Source organism: Triticum dicoccoides, chromosome 6A (assembly GCF_002162155.2).
Source record: "Triticum dicoccoides isolate Atlit2015 ecotype Zavitan chromosome 6A, WEW_v2.0, whole genome shotgun sequence".
NCBI lineage: Eukaryota > Viridiplantae > Streptophyta > Magnoliopsida > Poales > Poaceae > Triticum > Triticum dicoccoides.
In genome coordinates, this window is record NC_041390.1 from 180,986,396 (window position 1) to 181,002,285 (window position 15,890).

A 15,890-nucleotide genomic window follows, 5' to 3' on the forward strand; every position below is an offset into this window, starting at 1 on the left:
TGCCACACCCCTCCCGATCAACAGGACCCCCGTTTCGACTGTAGGAGGTTCGTTTCCTCCGTTTTGTGGTACGCCACACCCCTCCCGATCAACAGGACCCCCTTTTCGACCGTAGGAGGTCCGTTTCCTCCGTTTTGCGGTACGCCACACCCCTCCCGATGAACAGGATCCCGTTTCGAACGTGGCCGGTCGAACACAAGGCCGTTTCCTCCGTTCTGTGGTACGCCAGGCCTCGTTTCCATCGCATGTTCCGTCCAAGCCCTCCCGATGAACACAACACATTTCATTGCCTCCCCATGAACACGACGCATTCCGTTGCCTCCCCATGAACACGACGCATTCCATTTTCTCCCCATGAACACGACGACGACGCTGTTTCTCCGTTCCGACCCAGCCATGTACACGAGCCCTCGCCGTACGTATGCGCGAGCAGGCGTTCGAGACCCCGCCCGTATGTACACATACATGGCCGTATTTTCTTTCTTGCACCCTGACCCCTGTACGTACGGGGCAAACGTTTTTTTCGCGAAATACGATGGCCCGTCCGGTGGGTCCCTGCTGTCAGGTGGAGGAATAATTATTTTGCACGTAATAAGGAGGCACTTCCTTGATGCGGCCGTGGACCCAGCTGTCAGCCTCCACGTACATTCCACGTCCGATGGAAGTCATTCCTTGACCACGTTGACCACGCCGCGCCGAGAGCACCAGGGCGGTGGACGACGACGAGGCCTAGGAAGGGGACGACGGGGAGCCGGGGAAGACGCGGCAGTGGAAGCCCGCGCGGAGAGGAGTACGAGGGTTCACTGGTCCGGCTGCAGTGTGAGGCTGTCGTCGCCGCAGGGCCTGACCAGCGCTGGGAATAGTAGGGGCAGTGAGGCCTCCGCGGCAGCACAGCCGGCCACGGGAGGCAGGAGCATGCGGCACAACCGGCGCTGCTTTGGGCGGCTGGAGCAAGAAGACCAGAGGTTGAAGAAGCACTACGGCCGTTGGATGGACATCATACGGTCACTGGAGCTAGAATCGTTCATATTAACTAAAGTTGACAAAGGCCCCCGTCCCAGTCAACTTAGTAGGCCCACAAGTCAGCCTCCCACCATGGGGGGTCCCAGCTAGCAGGAGGGTATTCATTTTTTGTGCGTAATAAGGAGGCACTTCCGGTGGGTCCGAGCTGACAGCAGGGGGGACGTTTTTTCATGAAATACGCTGGCCCGTCCGGTGGGTCCGAGCAGTCAGGGGGGAAATGTTTTTTTCACGATGTAAGGTGGCCCGTCCGGTGGGTCCCTACTGTAAGGTGGAGGAATAATTATTTTGCGCATAATAAGGAGGCACTTCCTTGCGGCCACCTGGACCCAGCTGTCAGCCTCTCCACGTACAGTACTCTTCCGATGGAAATCGATCGTTGACCATGTTGACCACGCTGCACCGAGAGCACCAGGGCGGTGGTCTGGACGACGGCGAGGCCTAGGAAGGGGACGACGCGGAGCCGGGGAAGACGCAGCAGTGGAAGCCTGCTCGGAGAGGAGTACGAGGGTTCACTGGTTCGGCTGTGGTTTGAGGCTGCCGTCGCCGCAGAATAACAGGGGATGTGGGTGAGTGGAGGGATGGCCTGGCCAGCGGTGGGAGTAGTATGGGGGCAGTGAGGCCTCCGCGGCAGCATGCCGGCCACGGGAGGCAGGAGCAGGCGGCACGACCGGCGCTGCTTTGGGCGGCTGGACCAAGAAGAACAGAGGTTAAAGAAGCACTACGGCCGTTGGATGGACATCGTACAGTCACTGAAGCTAGAGACGTTTATTATTGACTAAGTTGACAAAGCCCTTGGTACGCTCCAACTTAGTAGGCCCACAGGTCAGCCTCCGAAATGGTGCGCCCCAGATGTCATGGGGAGGAATCATTTTTTGGGCGGCCAAAGCTAAGAATATCCAAGATTGAAGAAGAAGCACGACATCCGTTGGATAGACATCCAACGGCCACTGCTGCTAGAACCGTGTGTTGACTATAATAAGTTGGCAAAGCCTTGCATACGCATCAACTTGTTTTTTTAGGGGATGCGTCACTTAATAGGCCCACAAGTGTGTGGCAGAGAACTTATAGCCCATTTGCGTTTTGTAAGAATGTACATCCCATTTTGGAATTCTAATGGAGTTTACAACAGCCCATTTACAGTTTGTTAAAAGTACAGCCCATTTTCTAGCTAGGACAATGATTAATAATTTCAACCAACCGTTGAAGACAGAATTCAATAAAATTTCCCACATTTTGATGGGCTCCAAAATATTTTTATCCCAAAATTTCTAGTCAGATTAAATATAAATTTGTATTACGTAAAAATCCAACGAAACATTGCGCGCGCAACAATGAAAATTCAAGATTTTCAAAATCCATAAATAATATTTTATAAACTAATTTTGTGTTTGGTGCATTTTTTTACAGTTACTGCCCAGTTTTTATAATTACATCCCATTTATTATTTTTTAAATCCCATTTTCCTATTAAGCCTAATGCATCCCTCCTAGGAAAGATTTGCAGCCCAACGGGACGGAGAATAACAAGTTGACCTTGCCTGGGTATTCCTCAAAAAGACGTATAGCTGGGCTAGCCATTTTCATCTTGAAAAAATTAGTATCTGGGCTGGATATCTGGCCTGGGCTAGACGGGCCACAGCCCACCCAGTTAATACCCTGCTCTCCTCTGAACAACAACGAAATCATCGCCAAGAAAAACTCTGCAGTGCTCACGCCTCAAAAACACAAATACTACTCGAGCTGCTTGGTCCCAGCTGTCGGCCGCACCTTGTGCAATTCTCTCGTTTATATTGACTACATAGGTTGACAATGGTGTGGGACCATGATGTCAGGAAAACAGGAGAAAGCAAAAAAATAGTTGTACATAATAAGGAGGCACTTGCGTACGTACGGCTATGGCCCTAGTGGGTCCCTAGTGTCATCCAGTCAAAATAAAGTCATCTCCTGAATCCTCATGTTCGTTGACGATGTTAACAATGCTCGGTGCCACGGCGAGCGCAACAACTCGAAGGACAACGGAGGGGACCTCGCGGGCCCTACGGATGGTCTGATACAGCGCCCGCTACTCATTCAGGAAGCCAGGATCATCGGACACCTATGAGCACCTTCAAGAAACTGAGACGGCATGAAACGGTAAGGCCACGCTTGGGAGCTCTGGTTTATTTCAAACTTTTATTAACATACAAGTGTAATTTACTCGTCATCGAAAACAACGCGTAAAATACAGGCGTAATGAAACCGAGGGCCTGAGGTCTGTAAGTAAAACCGGCGGGTTACGCGTGTAATTTGAGAGACCGGTGTATATTTTACGAGCACTGCTATATGGACGACATTACCAGACGATACATGCACGACGTGCGTATCATGCCATCCATGGGCAAGGCTGAAACAGCAGCTAACGGTTGGATTAGCAATTGTCCGAGTGTCGTTCAGCGTTTTTATCGTGTGTCAAGTACTTCCGATATTTTACTAGTCGAAATCGACCAACCAAGTGCCTTCGCCCGAGACCATCTGCTTTAATTTACAAGCATCATTTTTACAAGCGGTTTTGGTTGGAAAACGACGATCCAATGACGGCCTAATATCATGAGTTGGTCGGAAGATCATATGGTTTCACGTCTAACCTACCCGACTTGTCATATAGGCTATGAATGAAACATCAGACGATGAACTTCTTAAGCACGGAAACAACAGAAGAGGATGATCTTCTTAACAAGCAAATCACTGGCATTAGATTGACATGCAAAACAATACGAAGCATTATTCTCAGGAGGCATGGTGAACAGCTCGTGATGCCGCATGCCACAACATTCCAAGCTCAACTTTGCAATCAAACACAAGGCATGGCATTACATAGACAATATTCAGAACAAACTTTAACACAGGAATATCTCAGCAGAGTAACTGTTTACTTCTAAACTGAACACAGGAATAGGAAAAAACACTCGACGCTGCTCACAGCAAGGGCGTCCCACTCAAAAATATCAAATGCATGTCTTCTGGCTAACATCAATGAGCAAATTTTGACAAGGTTTTCCAATTCCAATATATTAAACTAACGTCTTCTTGCTAACATCAGTGATTAAACTTTGACAAGCTTTTCCCATTCAAAATATTTAATGCCTATGATCGTGGAGTCCTGTCGCTTCTTGCTAACATCAATGATTAAACTTTGACAAGCTTTTCCCATTCAAAATATGTAATGCCTATGATGTGGAGTCCTATCACTTCTTGTACTTGTTTGGGCACTTCTTGCCCAGGGCACTCCATGTGTTATTAAATTGCCAATGGTCTCTGCAGACTAGTCATGTCACCGGTGTCTAATATTTATGGCACCGGTTGTAGCAATGGAGGGATTCGGTGCCAAACTAAGAAAAGGTGAAATTGGCACCTCTTTTGGCCTACATAGTGGAAGGCCTAATACTCTGTAAAGTTTCTCAGTCATTCCTTCTGTAATGTAGCGCAAACAATGACTGCTTTTTTCTGCAAAGTGGAATGACCAACTGGACCCAGTAATGCAGCAGCTTGCCTTGGACACATTGTCTCCTTTTGTGCAGTTGAACTAAAATCGAAGTCGGAATAAAACCGAGCTTTAATTTTGATATCCCTGTAAGCAAAAAAAGGTATAAGGGAAACAATTACTGAGAAATAACGGTTGATGACTTGTAATCCCAGAAGAAAAACATCTATTGATCTACCTTATCTTAATGGGAAACAAAGCAGGAGAGTAGAAATTCTCAATCAGTGTGATTCATTCATATTAACTAAGACATTATCTTAACAGTGCCTTGTTTCAAGATGTATAAAGAACGAAAAAGCAGAAAAGTATCATTCCTAAAACAAAGCGACTTATTCATTTTAACAGAGACATTATCTTAACAATACCTTGGTTAAACATGTAGAAAGAACTACAAAGCAGGATAGTACCAATTGTAAAACACTTTAAGTCTGTAACTGATATATAATAACAGAGACATTATCTGAACAATACATTTCTTAAACATGTACTCCGGCCGATCCCTAACAGAAATGGTACTCCTGCCGATCCCTAACAAGTGTTTGCAGTTTTGAACTAAGATTCAGTTCCGGGGTAGAGTGGGCACAACAACAGTATGTGCTTCCATCTACTTATAAAGGGGGTGATGCAGTGTTTGTTGTAACAAAGCAACAAGCATCATGTCTGGGTTGGTTCCATTTTTGTTCACTACTTAATGGGAAAAGACAGCAATACAATAGCTTCAATTCAACATTTATTTAAAACAGTACCAATACAAGTAGCACAACATATCAAAGCACACTGCATAATCATGTGGATGAAGGCCTGTACTGACCTTTCATGAGACCGACAACGATAAAATACGAATCTGCCAACACGAATAGGAAATCCAATCTTGTTTTGTGCAGTTGCACTGAAATCAAGCAAAGTGTTTCGCGTAGCGAAGCAAAATGTTGCAATAGAAAAAAGTTGAATAGATATCCCTGTATAAACACAGGCAAAAAAGGAATCAATTACTGGCTAATAAAGGAGGATGAAACATGCGGTCACAAAAATGTTAATCCAGCAAATCCCTAACAAGTGTTGCAGTTTTGAAATAAGATTCGGTAGTTAATTCTGAGAGTGGCATCAATTACTGGCTTATAAAGGGGGTGATGCTGAATTTGTTGTAACAAAGCAACAAGCATCATGTCTAGATTGATCTCATTTTTGTTCACTACTTAATGAGAAAAGATAGCAATACAATAGCTTCAATTCATCATTTATTTAAAACAGTACCAATACAAGTAGCATAGCATCTCAAAACACACTGCACGATCATATGGATGAAGGCAAGTACCAACCTGTCATGACGCACACAAGATCACGTACGAATCTGCCAACACGAATAGGAAATCCAATCTCGTTTTGTGCAGTTGCACTGAAATCAAGCAAAGTGTTTCGCGTAGCGAAGCAAAATGTCACAATAGCAACAAGTTGAATAGATATCCCTATATAAATAGAGGCAAAAAAGAAATCAATTACTGGCTAATAAAGGAGGATGAAACATGCGGCCACAAAAATGGTAATCCCGCCAATCCCTAACAAGTGTTGCAGTTTTGAAATAAGATTCAGTAGTTAATTCTGAGAGTGGCATCAATTACTGGCTTATAAAGGGGGTGATGCTGAATTTGTTTTAACAAAGCAACAAGTATCATGTCTGGGTTGGTCCCATTTTTGTTCACTATTTAATGGGAAAAGACAGCAATACAATAGCTTCAATTCATCATTTATTTAAAACAGTAACAATACAAGTAGCACAACATCTCAAATCACACTGCACAATCATGTGGATGAAGGCCTATACTGACCTTTCATGAGACGACCAACATAAAATATGAATCTACCAACACGAATAGGAAATCCAATCAAGTTTTGTGCAGTTGTACTGAAATCAAGCAAAGTTGTCGGTGTGACATTTAAGTTTTCTATGGCAACAAGTTGAATAGATATTCCTATTTTAAGAGGCAAAAAAGAAAACAATTACTCGCCAATAAAGGAGGATGAAACATGCGGCCACAAAAAGAAGCATCTACTTATCTTGATGGAAAACAAAATATTGGACAGTAGCATTTTTAAACGGTTGCATTGATTCATATTAACAGAGAAATTCTTTTAAAACAGATCAGTAGTTAATTCTGAGATTAACAACAGTAAAATAGCTGGATGGGACATGCCAGCACCATGTGCGTCCACACGTATAAATGGGTGATGCAGAGTATATAGCCAAGCAACATATATGCGCTGGTCCCATATTTGTTCTCTTTGAACCTTCTTCCTATGTGAGGGCAGCAAATCTAGTCATGCACAAACTACCCGACCCCCCAATTTCTTTCCCTTTTTAATAAAGAGATCGGTTCCTTACAGATGTGTGTACTGGGTTGCCCCCTTTTTTCCCTTTTCGACCTACAAAGCGGCTGGATAGCCAGTCTATACTACTTTCCGCCCCTCCTTTCCTCATTAAACCACGTCCTAGATTCTTGCTCCAGCCCACCGCACCCTTCTTTCCTCTTTGAACCAAGACCTAGATTCGACTAGAGATCGAAAAAGATCCACATGCAGCTAGAGCAACGACGGTTTCAAAGAAACTTATACCTTAGGGTCGTCGGGATGTGGCAAGGCGTGCGGCGGGAGGCCGGATCTGCCCACACTACGTACGGCAGCGAGGAAGAAGGGGTCGGTGGCCCTCCTGCACAAGTGCTGGGTGAAAGAGAACAGCGCAGCCGGCAGTGGATTGCCTCCCTCGCCGAAGGCGATAGAGTGAACGCTGCACCTCCTCCCCTTCCCGGTGCGACGGGATACGGACGCCTCCTTCACCAGTTGTGAGGGGGGAGAGAGAGATAAGAGGCCAACGCAGTCTTGTTTAGATCTGGTGGAGAAAGGGTGAGAGACTATGAATATAGCAAACCCTAGCAAATGAACGCTGAGCCTCCAGCGTGTAACATATATGTAGTGCGGCAAGCGTGTGGAGAGTGCAAACCCTAGCGAACAAGCGCTGAGGCTCCCGCTTATATGTATATATATATATATACACTACTGTAGTACGGACTGAGCTCCGGTCCCTTCACTGCACCTGCTTTTGGCTGTATGACAGGTGAGCCAGCCACATTTTGGGCCCACCTTTCGTAAAACCCTAGCGAAAATTGCACCAACGTGAAAGATGACTGCGTCTCCAACGCAACCAAGGTGAACTGACAAAGGATATCATCTTTGTGTGTAACAAGCAAAGAGCACTGATGGAAGACAGCTTGTTTTTCGTCAAAAATCGATCAGCTTCACCAACTGACGCAACCATGAGGCGCAACCATGAGCATCGATAGGTCATCGTGATGATGCATCATCCATTTGGCATCAAGTTTGGGTGAGGCACCTAAGAAGTTCGACAAATCCTCACTGTGGTTTGTTTCTTCTCAGTAATCAAGCTCGGGGAAGGAAGAACCACGTGGCAGAGGACAGTGAGGCGGAACAACAATGACCATCCAATTTTATGCAGTTCCACTAAAATTGAGGAAGACATGCCCGGGTATGGAGACACGCATCACTGTTTCCAAAAATATAAAAAAGGGTTAGCAACGACATCTCAATTGTCAATAAGAATTAATGAAAAGTACACCAACAAACAGAAGCATCATAATTACTAGCAAATTGCCTGTGCGTTGCTACGGGTCTTTAATTTTTTTTATTACATATATATTCTTAAAACTTGGAAGAATTTTTTTGCCCCTTTTGAACGTCCACATAATCCCCTTTGTTACACCTTTTCTGTTTTATTGTGCTACACCCATTGACTTACGGTGATTTGTGTACAAATTAACTACAACACATAAAAATATTGCCAGACATATACTAATTATCATAGGTTGATGCATGCATCTCCTAATTATCTAAGGTACCAATAATCAACACGGGCGGATGTCATACATGAGTCATCGTGTTGCAATGCTGATTTGGCACTTGAACAAGACATGGTGTTACTACTTTTTAGCTCTTTAAAAACGCTAGAGTTTTTAGGAAGAAATCAACGCCGCCTTTCTACATGCTAAAACTAATACAAGATGAAGCCAAACTTTGGGTCACGGCAGGAGCCACGCACCTGAGCATTATCATGCCGCGAGAGTAGTTTCTGTTTTTCATTTTGTTGACGGACGGGCCATGTTGTGGAGCCACTTTTATGTACTCTAAAACTCTCCTCCTTTATTAATGAATGAGGCAAGTCTTTTGCCTCTGTTTCAAAAAAAAACTTTTTAGCTCTTTAGACAATTCTTCTAAGGACAACTCCGCCCTTCATCATCATGTAGTTTTGTAACGTGAACCAAAATAAGATTAGAGTTTAGAAAGTGATCAATTGTTATGAGAGAACAGTGTATGTTATGCTAAAATATCATGTATGCTAAAGACATTACCACATGCATTAAAAATGAAGTAAAGTTATATATCAAAATTATATCTCCGCCAAAGTTTCATCTCGAGCTTACTATTAACCTAAGGGATTGCAACAATTAAAGCTTAAAAATCATAACACAGTAGTAGGAATTCAACAACGTTCATTATTCCATAGAGGTTCTGGAATGGACACGATGCAAAACCAACAGGACAAGCAAAGCATAGTAGTTTGTATGAAAATGATTACCATCAGGGAAGAACAATTTTCTTGAAAATTTTCCTTTTGGAGCTACTGACATGCACTTTACTATTAATCTAAAAAAACATGCACTTTACTGAGATACAAAAAATTATGATGCTGCAATAAAACTCTATAATTGAGTAGAAAATGACCAAAAGGCAGTGCTCCATGTGTCTGGGCACGATGTCCTGGACGTTGCGGCCGCGGAGGTTTAAAATTCACGTGTGTTATTTAAAATGAAAACATAGGTTTTAAATGTAAACACAAAGAAATATGTGTTCTCTTAAAGAAAAGGTGTAAAGAATGAACTATATACACTGGATATTCATTACACGAATCAAAGGTAAAAGAGCTACTTCAGGACAAAAAATGTATATATTATAACCGGTTCTTCTATCTATATGTAACCATTCGTCATTAAGCTCAATATACCTTCTTTTTTGCCGAAGTCAAGATCTATTGCAGCTCAATGCAAGCAGCTTCAACACTGAACCTTCAATGTAGAAATGCAATCCCTTGTCTATATAGTTGCACAGTCAAGATTGCAATATTGGCATGTATCTCAAGAGCAGCAAAATCATAGGCTCCTAGGTTCTAGCACTTGCCCAGCTGATATAACTCAAGCAAGAAAACATATTCAGTAAACTAAAATGGAAACTTTTTAGAAAGAGCCATTAAATAGTTGCTACGAGCTACAATGCAGTAATGTCGTCTCCAAGGTCGACGCTCATTTCTCCCTCATACGTCTGGACGTGTTTGGACATCAAACGGGTGCCCAACAGGCTCCCCAAAATTCAGCTGACTGGACAGTTCGAACTCCCCCAAATCCAACCCATATGTGAGGGGAAAATGTGATTGCCCGGAGTATCTATCATGTTATCCACAACACACGATCCCAAAAGAGAGAAGAAAAATAAATCATGACACACATTTCTCTTTTCCTGACGGACCCTCCCCTTCCCTCTCGGTTTCATGCCGTAGTGAAACATTTCTTGTTGGAGTCCTCTCCTTTAAACCAGAGACCGCCCACCTCAGCTTCGCCACGGCACCCTCTCGCTTCACATCGTACTTCCCCATGGAGTGGCAAGGAGGAGTCTCCCGCCAACCACCCCGCTCTCCGCCCCAATCCCCTCGCCATGTTCGTGTCGATCCGTGGGCTGCCGTTGCATTGCCATGGAATAACAGAAAATGCACCAATCACACAATTGTTCTAATTTAGAAATGTGACTCGAACATGACGACGTGTGGCTACCATTCATATAATGGCAACAAATACCAATTATCTCTACCTCTTCTTTCGTCCGGTAGTCATCGTCTCCTTAACCACTCTCAAAGACAAAGCGACATCTATCTCCTTGCCACCTGCTACTCCTTCCCCGAGAAAGTACACATGGTCGATGAGCGTCCGATGGTTGAACGCGGTCGAGGCAGCCTCGTTGTCGCTCGCGCTCATGACCAGTGGCGAGCTTCGCGTCCTCGACAGCACCACCAAAGACGACAAGCCCATGCACCGCACGGGGCCTAGTCAGGCGTCATCCTCGACTACAACAGCCTCCAGGTGAACGACATGGACCACAACAGTGCTTGTCGTGGGGCACGAAGACGAGGTGTTGGTTGAAATGCCTAGGAAAGAAAGAGGAGGAAGAAGAAGGTAATAACGGCAAATATAACAGTCCGAATAAACGGAGTTCACTTTGCTGCCGCATCAGCCCTGACAAGTGGGTCCCACATGTCATAACACGTTTAAAACCAGCAAAATGGTCATCTAACGCAAGTGGTAGTTTTTAGGCAAAAAATTAGCATAATCTGGTTTTTTTGACGTTTTTTAAACCGGTAGTTCTGTGGGACCGATGAAACCTGTAGTGTGATAGTTTTATGATAAATACTCTCCACTATTGGGGCATATCATAAGCAACCTACATGTGACATGTGGCAATGCAACAAAGCGTAGCTTTTCAAAGAAAGATAACTGTAGCTTGCTCGGCAACTAAGACAGAAAAGCTTACTTTCCTACCTAGCTTTGACGGAAACTCTGGCCAGGCTCCACAGGGCGCCAGAAGGGATGGAACGGCTATCTGTTACCTTGGCTCACCGAGAATCATACCAGCAGATCACTGCCGCCTTACACACAGACCGTATCTACCAGTTAGCACTGCGTCCACACTCCTCTCTGCTCTCCCTTTCTCTCCCCTCATGAGCGCAAGGGACAAAGAATGACACTGGAATCAAATAATAAATTAGGATTAACAACAACCCATCAGGTCGAGGACAAAGAATATTCTGAAGAAAGATGGCACGATACAATAATTTTGATAGCAAAATTCCATGTCTTTTTTTTATCACAAAATTGTTTTTCTTTTACAAATGCAACAAAATGATCCTTGATAGAATACATGGATATAATTAAAAGGGACAACAATACAAAATAAGGATTAGATAAGCTTCTAAACTAACCTTTTAGCATTTAGTCTAAACATGGATTAAATAATTTCAGTAATCATTTATTTATTAGAAATGTAACCTGATGTGTGGCTCACATCTGCAAAACAATTGTTCAGTGGGCTTGGGGCTTGAATCTAAGAAAAACTTATATGAAATTTTAGAGAAGATCAATGCCAAGTTGGACCCGTCACATTGAGCTTCATCCCAGCTACATTTTATTTTCGACCAATAATAAGCTGCAATTCTCTTGTTCTGCTATGATAAGTAACGGAATCTGTTCTTAACTACAACCAGTAGAGGAATATCATCAGACATGTGGTAGTTGCTCTTAAAGAAGGCACAAGACAAGTAGACAACAAGTCAAAAGCTTATAAACCATGAACATTATCCAGTGAGCCTCACCAAGATGCAATTTTTGCTAGAACTGAGTGTCATGGTCTACATATAGTAACAGAAGTAGGACTAGAAGAAGTGGGTGAGACAAACCTGCACCAAACTATCAATTTTGAGCAGCGAGAGGCCATAGCGCTTAAGTGACACAAGCGACAAGGCATTGCAGCTTGTGGTGCAACCAAGAGCTCCCTAGCGGTGGCGGGATGGTTTCCCTGTGCAGCGATAGAAGTCATGAAAACAGAGCAATTTTTCAGTTTTGATACAAAATTTAAGGAAGAAAACTTTTCACCTACAATCAGAACAGGGGATCCATATCAGAGCATGAAGAGTATTCATTTAGTACCAGTACTGATATGAAACAATCTACGGAATTCAAAATCAAGAAAATATAGTATAGAAGATTATATGTGCAAATTCCAGCAGTGAATTAAAGGGTATGAAACAATCTACGGAATTCAAAATCAAGAAAATATGGTATAGAAGATTATATGTGCAAATTCTGGCAGTGAATTACAGGGATGCTACAGGGACACCAACTTCTAATTCTTCCATCCTGCACAAAACAGTTACTTCGTCGAAGGCAAACTGAACGGATTCAGATCCTCGGGAAGAACTTTGGTTTGGAGTAGTATTTGCGGAATTCTCCTACCATGGTGAGGATCCACTCCCATGCATTGCAGTGGTATTTCTGAAGTCTCTTGCCACGGTGATACTCCACTCCGATGCATGACAGAGTTAGATATTTGATTATCAAACTATAACCCGCTCTGGTAAGTAGACAAGGTCCAACCTAAAAAAACACAACCATCTGGTCATAAATTACTAAGATTGTAGAGGTACACACTTGTCTAACAAAGTATCACCCACTCTGGGTCCATCCTCAGAAGTAATAACACCAAAACCGCTAGAGGGCACGTGAACGAGCCAAATTCAGTGTGGTTTCACATTTCAGGCTACAGAAACTTAACAATAATAAAATGACCAGGCATGCATCAAATCACTGTTTTCAGTGGTGAATTGGCACATAGACATATAATCCTATGTTTTTAAGGTGACGCTTCGCTTTAAGGCGCTGGGGGGCGCCTCGACGCCTAGGCGTCGCCTAAGCGTCGCCTTACAGATACCTTAAAAACATAGATATAATCATCATCGGAAAGAAGAAGAGATCGAAGCAAGACACTTACGGCTTTCATTGTCGAGTAGGCGGTAGTGGTGTGGCCAACGTGGGGCAAGAAAAAAGCCTCTTTTTCATCCCGATGGCCCTGCCGCGGTGCATCACCATATGATCCTTGGCCATGGTATTCTCATACTTGCGTGCTTGGAAGTCTGCTAGAAAGATGGATGGTGCTAACATTGGTGTTGATAGCCGTTTGCCCAATCAGCACGAAGCAAAATATCCAGCCTAAGCCTGTCTAGCAAACACATCCATAGAAAAACATATACTAATTTGTAACAGATCTTCAGTTCTTTTGATATTGCTGTTGTTGCTTCCAACAGAAATTGACCAACGCACTTCATCCAAAATAATGAGAGGACAAGCACGGCAGAACAACAAAACTCATGGGGACGAAAGTCAAAAAGGAGTCGGGAAGCACCGTAGCAGTTGTGAGTTGTGAAGGACGTCAAACAATCGCAGTCGTCTCCAAGGTCGACGCGCTGGGATCACATTTGCTTCAGTCAAATTAAAGAGCCATTGCACATAGACTATGAACTACATGGCATTTGAAGTCAGCATTCCAATATTTGCTCAAACTTTTGTTCTTCAAGCTTGACGTTTTTTATCACTTCTCTAAAAAATTGTCAAGTTATCCCATGGGGAAAGCATCTGCGTCATCTAGTCAATAGTTAATAGTTTAAATAATAGAATATGGTAGATTTTAAATAAGTGGAGTAGCAGATGTACTCAATCTGAACTATCATTTGGCTATAGAACTTTAATATCAAATCCAATGAATTGGAACTAAAGAAATACAGTAGAAAACAGCTTATAGCTCAATTTGACCTCTCCATTCAGCTTAAGAAATCCCTCCCCAAATCAGACTTCGATGCATCTATTAACATATCTTATAGATACAATCAACATTATTAGAAAGAGAAAGAAGAAAAAAGCACGTTGGTGGTGGTCATGCTTCAAATTGACTCACCTTTTATTTCCTAGGCTGTACCGCAGAACCTCTTTGAGCTGAATAGAAAATTGAAATAAAATCAAGTGAGTTGATGGTGCTCCTCCTCAACCCCTGGTGGTGAAAGAAGAGAAGGGTGGGCTGACGAATCTCGACGGGGCTTGTGGAGGTCGAGGTGGTTGGGCCGGAGCACGTCGTGCTCATCACTGGTAGGGATCATGTTATCGTCGTTGCCGGCGTGGACCGCCGGAGTCGAGCTCGATGGAAGGGCTACAACACCTCTCATCCCCACCATGGTGCGTGGTGGTACCACGTATGTGGTGCCCCTCATCGCCGCGGCATTCTCCAATCTCCACCTCGTCCCACAGGGCTCCGCTCCATGGTTAATGTCGTCCCCCGCGTTGGGATCACGCAGGCCGGTCACAGAGGAGGGGAGAAAACGGTGATGTCTTGAGGAGGAGGACGGCGTGGGCGTGAGGAGGAGCACCATTTGGATGGTCAGAGCGGAGCGGAGGAGGGCTGCGGGCGTGCGGCGGCGGCGGCTGTGGGTGGAGACGAGGGGAGGAGCTAGGGATTGGGGAGGGATGTGTTTTTTTTTGGTTTTTTGTCCACTCGTACGGTGGGGGATCGATGGGCTTCGCTTGATCGATGCGATGGGAAGCGGTGGACGGAACAAAAAAATCTACGAAGGTTAACCTATGAAAAAAACCGGACGAAAGTGGTGGGACGAAAATTAAATGGCGGAGACTATCAACTGCTTCATTAAGAGTAGAGATCTTGATGGGAACTAAACCAGGATACCCGAGAAAAAAAGCATTTCTTTATTTAACTAGTGATAGTACTATCACCATATGGACAATGTGTAGCAACCAGACCTCAAACGGTCCAATCTCTATGCTCCGGTGTCATTCCTGGATCAGTAATGCTGACACCACACAGTACTTGAAGGATTTATAACAGAGTAACAATCACACACTTATTACATCGAGTGTTTCAAAAGAGAACTTATTACAATAAATATGGCTTACGGCCATCTAATAACGATAACAGCGGAAGGCTTGGAAGATAAGTGAGTCCATCAACTCCAGCGGCATCACTGAGTATAGAACCACAACCTAAGGCACCTTAATCATCGTCTGAAAAGTCTGCAACATTAACGTTGCAGCCCGAAACGGGTCAGCACATGGAATATGCTGGCAAAGTAACACATAAAGAGTAATACAAGAGTATGGTTATTCTATATGCATATATGGCTGGTGGAAAGCTCTATGGTTACAGTTTTGCGTAAAGCCAATTTTTCCCTACTGCAAAGGAATAAATTTTATTTAACTATCATGGTAGTTGTTAAACATTGAGAATGGTTGACAGCATTCTCAATCCCAATTAAGCATCATCATTAAAAACCCAACAATTAACTTTAGAGTAACATGATGAGATTCACATGATAATCCAGGTACTAGATACTCAAGATGTCCATAACCGGGGATACGGCTAACCATGATTAGTTTATACACTCTGCAGAGGTTTGCGCATTTTTCCCCACAAGACTCGATCTCCTCCGTTGGTTTTCTCGCACTGCTTGGTGTTTGAGAAACGGATGACCGAGACATAGTCTTTCAGAAGCGCTAGCACCTTACGAACGGGGAGACTGTACCAACCTACATCCCCTACATCTGCTAGTCTACCACTGTAAGAGTTCGCACGACTTAGTCAACTATGCTAGAGCCCATAGTAGCTTGTGGCTGCACACG

General features: G+C 43.9%; 1 long non-coding RNA gene across 8 annotated transcripts; it reads right to left on the bottom strand.

Annotated features, from left to right (window-relative positions):
* Nucleotides 1–8,041: 8,041 nt before the first annotated feature.
* LOC119316506 lies at nucleotides 8,042–14,740 on the bottom strand. Of its 8 annotated transcripts, none has more exons than XR_005153046.1 (7): nucleotides 14,161–14,740; nucleotides 13,201–13,672; nucleotides 12,666–12,806; nucleotides 12,110–12,228; nucleotides 11,196–11,400; nucleotides 9,614–9,790; nucleotides 8,042–8,098 (listed from the first exon to the last, which is right to left on the bottom strand). It is a non-coding gene; the product is annotated as an uncharacterized LOC119316506 (long non-coding RNA). The 8 variants fall into 8 exon arrangements; XR_005153047.1 differs by lacking the exons at nucleotides 8,042–8,098; nucleotides 9,614–9,790 and adding exons at nucleotides 9,799–10,338; nucleotides 10,471–10,764; XR_005153044.1 differs by lacking the exons at nucleotides 8,042–8,098; nucleotides 9,614–9,790 and adding exons at nucleotides 9,799–10,338; nucleotides 10,471–10,804.
* Nucleotides 14,741–15,890: the final 1,150 nt, after the last annotated feature.